Consider the following 7,502-nt stretch of genomic DNA (forward strand, 5'->3'; position numbering starts at 1 on the left):
TGCACACATATGAGCGAGGGTAGTGGTGAAGGGAGGGGAACAGAGAGAATCTCAAGCAGACTTCATTCTGAGCTCAGAGCCCAATGTGGGGCTTGATCCCATCACTCTGAGATCATGACATGAGCCGAAATCAAGAGTCAGACACTTAACCAACTGAGCCACTCAGGGGCCCCAAACATGACAATACATTTATTCAATATTTTGCATCAGATTTGTCAAAACCTGGTATTTTCCTGATGTGTTTTGTTGAATGTCACAGACAGTGACTTCTTTTATGTATGAGGTTGTTATTTTTTATTTTTATTATTTTTTTTAATTTAAAATTGTGATCTCATTTTTTCCAGGAACTTTATTTGTAAGGACACTTTGAGGTCCAGGTTGAGCCTGGGTTCTTTCAGAAAGTATTTGCCTATGCTTTGTTTCAAGTCCCTGCAAATGCTACAATAAATTTAAAACAAATTTTGCAGCTTGATGTCTTTGGAACACTCATTCAGCTATATGATAACTTCATTAATTTTCTAACATGACTCAAACTTTTATTTTTTTAGTTTTTTACTAATATACTATTTATCAAAATGCACATTTTCTGCATGACCAGCTTTGATAATTCTTTTTCATGATTTATTTCATGAATCAGATTAACTAGATCAAAGGTAGTTCATATTATCAATTCTATTACATAGACACCAGCAGTTCATGAAAATGTGATTTTTATGTTTTAGATAATGAATTGCTAATTTAATGGGTTAAATGCTTTATGTAGCATTATAATCTTACACTTCCTTAATTAATAAGACAATTAAAAATTTCTCATATGTTCATCTCTCAATATATTTCCTCTATGGTGGATTGTGTATTACTTTTCACATTATAATTATTGTGCCTTTTTAATAGTTACTTTTGTAAATTAAGATGTCATTACAAAGTACCTTTTCTTATAGGTTGTTTCAGCAATAAATGTCTCCCACTGCATTATGATATCATACTTTCCCTTGAAAACCTAAACTAACTTTTATTTAAAATTACTATCTCATCTTTTAATATTTTATTGTGCTGATAAATCCTAAACATCAAATATAAAGCCTTAAAAACTTAGTAACAATATGTATTTCACTTTTCAAAGTTGAGCCTATTTTTAAAGGATTTTTTAAAGTAAAGAGATGTTTTGTGGCTACAAATGATCTTAAAAGTCCAAAAAATAACCTGCCTTTGAATTTTAGCACTACCACTTAACACCTTTTTTTTCTTTCTTTTTTTTTTTTCCTTTTTTTAAGATTTTATTTATGGACATTCTGGGTGGCTCAGTCAAGCATGTATGTGATCCTAGGGTCCTGGGATTGAGACCCCTGTTGGGTTCCTTGCTCATTGGAGAGCCTGGTTCTCCTCTCCCTTTACCCCTCCCCGGCTTGTGCTCTCTCTTGCTATATCTCTCTCTCTCTCAAATAAATAAAGTAAAATCTAAGGGGAAGGGCAGAGAGAGAAGGAGAGAATCTTAAGCTGACTATGCTGAGTGCAGAGTCTGACATGGTACTCACTCTCACAACCTTAAGATCATGACCTAAGCTAAAACCAATAGTTGGATCCTTAACCCACTGAGCCACCCAGGCATCCCTTAACAGCTTTTTAAAGTATAAATTGTGTGAGGGAAATAATCTATTGGGCCTACACCAAAATAAAAAGCTTTTTCACAGCAAAGGAAATCATTAACAAACAAGAAAAGCAACCTGCTGAATGGGAGAATATATTTACAAATGATATCTCTGATAATGGGTTAATATCCAAAGTATACAGAGAACTTACACAACTTAGCACTCAAAATACAAATAATCTAGTTTAAAAATTGGCAGAAGACCTTAATAGACATTTTTCCAAAGAATACATAGAGATAGCCAAGAGACACATTAAAAAATGCTCAACATTACTCATTATCAGAAAAGTGCATATCAAAACCACAATGAGATATTCTTCACACCTGTCAGAATGGCTGGGATAAGAAAGACAAGAAATAAAAAGTGTTGGTGAGATGTGCAAGAAAAAAAAATCCTCATGTATTGTTGGTGGGAATGTTAATTGGTATAACACTGTGGAAAAACAGTATGTAGATTCCTAAAAGAAATCCAAATAGAAATACCATATGATCCAGTAATTCTATTACTGGGTATTTACCCAAAGGAAGTGAAAACCCTAATTTGAAAGATATAATTCATCCTTATTTTTATTGTAGCGTTATTTAAATAATCAAAATATGGAAGTAGCCCAAATGTCCATTGATAGATGAATGGATAAAGAAGATGTGGTATATATATATAATGGAATATTACTCAGCCTTAAAAAAGAATGAGAGCTTTCCATTTGTGGTAACATAGAGGATCTGGGGGTATTATGCTAAGTGAAATAAGTTGACAGAGGAAGACAATCCCATATGACCCACTTACATGTGCAATCTAAAAAATAAAACAAATGAACAACAAACAGAGTAACAAAAAAGAAAAACTCTTAAATACAGAGAATAAACTGGTGGTTTCCAGAGGAGTGATTGGTGGGGAGATAGGAAAAATAGATTAAGAAGATTAAGAGGTATAAACTTCCACTTATAAGATAAGTAAGTCACGGAGATGAAAAGTACAATATAGGGAATATAGTCAATAATAGTGTAATAAACTTGTATGGTGACAGATGGTAGTGAGCACTGAGTAATGTACAGAATTGCCAAATCACTATGTTGTTACACCTGAGACTAATATAACAACTATGATTTATATGACAAATATACTTTAATAATAAAAAAAAATCAGAGGGAAATAAGACTAAAAGATTAAAAAATTATAGGTTGCTGTGTATCTAACCTTTAGTTTCTGACTTTTACAACAATATATAATAATGTGTTCAATTATTTGTTCAATAAATGTTTATTGAGTAGTCACCATGTGCCAAGGACTGTTATAAGGTCATAGAGTGAACAAAACATACAAAATCCTATAGAATTTATATTTTATTAGTCTTAAAAAGAAAATTAACAAATTATTATGTACTATGTTAAGTAAAATTGTATTATGAAGAAAAATAATACAAAGAAAAGAAAAAGAAAGTTATGGAAGCTACTTTTTTGGTTGGACAGTCAGAGAAAGCCCCACTGAAGAGGTAATGCTTGAGCAGATCTCTAGACAAAGTGGGCACTGATCTGTACATGCAACCATTAGAAAACTAGTTTAGTGGGGGAGAAAGGGAAACAGCGAGTGTAAATTTCCTGATCTGGAACTACGATTATATGTATAGAAAAATCAAGAAAACCAGCAGCTTGTTAAGAGTGATGAAGAATGGTAAGGAAGTAAGGATTGAGAAAGGGCAGACCCAGGTTTAATGAGGCATAACAATGAAATAATTTGGGGCCATTCTCATAAGAATTGTGGAAAAAATTATAAGAGCAAATTACATAAGAAAGTGAATATTTAATTAGAATAAAAATGGAAAATGTTATATACTTCTTTAAAGATTTTATTTATTTGACAGAGAGAGCAGAACGAGAGAGAGCTCTAGCAGCAGGCGGGGCAAGGGGAGAGGGAGAAGCAGGCTCCCTGCTGAGCAGGGAGACCAGCGAGGGTGTATCCTAGGACCCCAGGATCATGACCTGAGCCAAAGAGAGATGCTTAACTCACTGAGCCATCCAGGCATCCCCATTATAGATATTAAAAGCATAATACTACAAATATTTTCCCCCTTAACACAAATAAACATAGCTTTGTGCTCTGTGGCACCCTTAAGACATTTTAGGATTTTTCATATATTTATCCAGTCTGTAAGCCCATCAAATGTAATATCTTTCTTGCTGAAAAAAAGTTACCAACTGCAGAATATATTCAAACCCTGGTTTTGGAAAAAGAAAATGCTAGTGATGATCTGATCATTTGACTATTCTTACTAAAAATCATGTGTTTACACATATCTGTTTGGTTTGGTTCTCTGTAAATATAAGTGGAATAATATTGTAAAAATACTGACTTTCCATGAAATCATCATTTTTTTAAAAGACCAAAATAACAGAATTACTGTACTCCTCAAAGGATACATAGAATTAAGTTGCTCCTTACCTTCACATGTATGCTTTTGATCAGACAACTAATATGCCTCTTTATTAATTTTCATCTTCATTCTGCTTATAATTTTCCAGTTTGGGTGCATCTTGATCGTTTGTTTTTCTGTTTGTTAATTATCATTTCATTATCTACAATTTTTGGCTATAGTTGATGTTTTCCTTTACTGTTATGATATTGAACATGAGAGGTTTTGGTTTCTAAAAAGAGGTTTTTGTTATTTTGAAGTTTTTGGTAACTTTTTGCTTTTGCCTGTTTATGCTTTTAGGTTCTACTTGGGTAATTCTTTCCATTCATTTTCAAAATGTGGTTTAAGTGCTAATGAAGGAACATATAAAAATTAATATGAAGACATAATCAACAGCCTTTAAAATTTTGAGCACATTTATATTCAGTTGTGTAATTAAATTCCTCTTACACTATATACCTTGATTTATTCATAGTTACTGGAGTTTTTTCACTGGTACACTTGTTTGTCAGTTGTACCATGTTAGCCTACCATATTATTAGAACTACCAGGTTCTATGAAGAGAAATGTTGAGTCAAATATGCTAATATTCAAATCTATATTTTGGGATGTGTGAAAAATGAGACTTCACATACAGGCATCTTGTTATTTGTAGTAATGTTACTAAGCTTATGCCCTACAGCAAATATTTTATGGAAATACAATAGAAAAATCTCCACAGGCTTGTGTGGCACTGATAGTTTAAAATGTTGCATTGTTCAGAATATTCTGAGAAAGAGAATTTCATTGTTACTAGGCATTGATGGGATTAAATCTTCCATGAAAAATCTTGCACATATAATGATTTTTTAAGTTTCCAGAGTGTGCTTCTGGCCTTAAAATGCATTTAAAATTTTGTTTCTTCTCCATCCTCTGCATATTTCATATATTTTCATTGTCAAGAGCCTGAAGATCTATTCCTTTTGCAAAAAATCTTATACTATAAATTTGGGCCATGGTGCTGGGTAAGTCAATTTGTTAAGCCTCAGAACATTATCCTCCTAGATATTACTCCCTCTGAGGATGACCAGTAACAACTTAACTCTATTTGGAGGTATTTTTTAACCCAATAAAACAAAATTTCTCAAGTCAACTTCCTAAATTCCAAAAATTCCCACAGTCATTCCAACATCACCAGCAGGAGGAAAAGTTAGAAAAGACAGTAGTCTTAAATTTATATCGTTATAATATCTCTCTTTTGCAAGTTTTATTTTTTAAAAAGACATGAAACTGTTAAAATGCATTGCTGGGGACCCACACAACAGAGAAGGAGCTTGTGCAAGTGAGGTAACCTATAGCTTATGCTTCATTAGCCCCTCAGAAAATTGGCATATGGTGTGAATTGGAAGACAAACCCAGTGGTCAAATTGTATTAGGACATGTAGGCAATGTTCAGGGTTTGGCGTTATATAGCAGTCATAGAATGTTTAAAGAAATTGCAAGTACGTGCCCAGTACATGAAAACAGTTAAATAATTACCATAATCATTATTCTTAGACCATAAATAAACTAATATAATTACTATTTTGGCATGCTTTCTAGAATATACCTACACACATACACACTTATGAACATCTATATAATTCCATACTCAGTGATATAAATTTTAATGTGTTTCATTTCTCTCTCACATATATGTATATGCACACGCACACATAACGTATAGCATGCCCATCTTCTGGGATGCATGCTGCTCATTTCACAAATTCTCACATGGCAGAATGCGACAAGAAGCAAGATCTCTAGTAACTTTTACAAGGTTACTAATCTCATTCACTAGGGCTCCACTCTCATGACCTCATCTAATACTAATACTAATTTGCCCCTAAAGGCCCTACCTCTTAATATCATTACAGTGGTTGGTAAGTTTTCAACAGGAACTTTGGACAGACAAAACATTTTTCCACAACAGACACAAACATTTGCCCTCTTAGCATGCTTCAGCTTAACACCAATCTTTTCTTTTTCCACATATTTATATTTCTACCTCATATCTGTATTGTCTTAGAATTGAGAAAATACCTAGAGAAGGGTCAGGGACCTGAGAAAACCCTTCCCGTGGCACAAAGAATTCTTCAGACTGACTGATGTGATGAGTTGATAATATACATATAACTTGTTTAGTGCCATAAGTGTAAATTGATGTAAGTTGAGTTCTGCCCATATAATATATCATATTTTGTGCTTTTCCACATTTGGATTTTTGGAAACAATGAAATTTTAATATTCTTAGATGAAAGTTTAGACTATAAATCAAAGTCAAAGTGATTTTCTGGTTTATGTCCTGTTGTGTGGGAGGGAACTGAAAGCTATTTAGAAACTGTCTAGGTCTCTAATTACATTGTTTTTGCACAATTTTTAAATTAATCAACTGTTCCACTTGGACTGAGTTTGGGTAGAATTTTTTTTATTAAAATCTAACAAAAACAGAAAATAAGGTAGCAAGAGGGAGATATATAGAATTGTTACTAGAAATATAGCTCATGGAAAACAAATGAAAACAATTTAAGTTTAATACTGAAATGAAGAAAGCCAGTTCTTGTATAAATGATCATCTTCTCTATATTTCTACTTTATAACCACTGTGTTAGAACGATAAATCTGTTATTTCAGAAGAAATCCAAGTCTGGAAAAAGTATTACAAGCTAAAAGTTTGGGTTTTAGTATCCATGTAGGGGAAGATAACATATTTCAAGCTTGCATGAGTTGATACAAATAAATTCAGAATCCTTACTGAAAGGAGGTCTGAAAAACTTGGCCTATTAACTCTAGTAGGAGATATGTAAGATTGCTATAGCTAAGGCTCTGAATAGGAAAAAAATCTCCTAAGAAATCAGGATTTCAAACTTAATCCTAATATAAGTCTGAAAATATTTTTTAAAAATTCATGGTCTATGATGGAAGATACCCCAATACCTCCATAATAACATATAACAAGATAGTGATTTTTCTGGAGCCCAGATTAGATAAAAAACATAAAAATTTAAAAAGTAAATTTTCCATAATTAAGACCCCATGACAAGTCACTCTTTCATACACATAAGCATAGAAACAGAAACACAGATATAACAAAATCTGCTTAAAATAATTAATTATATGCATTTAAACTTAAAATATTTAAGTCAGATTGGCAATTGAATTTTTTTTGAACCTCCAGGAAACTACTGTAAAAGTCCAGGATGAGAAAAAAGTGGCCAACAAACTAAAAATACATCATCATCACAGAAGTACCATTGGTATAGGATTTTTAAAGAATTATATTTGATATATGGCTATTATCTTTAAAAGTCAATAACATCACAGGTATTACAAAACAATACTACAATTTAGACAAATGACCAGTCCTTCAAAATAGCTTCTATCATAAGAATATAAATGCATTTCTTTATGGTCTTATTGATTCA

Source organism: Lutra lutra, chromosome 4 (genome assembly GCF_902655055.1).
Source record: "Lutra lutra chromosome 4, mLutLut1.2, whole genome shotgun sequence".
NCBI lineage: Eukaryota > Metazoa > Chordata > Mammalia > Carnivora > Mustelidae > Lutra > Lutra lutra.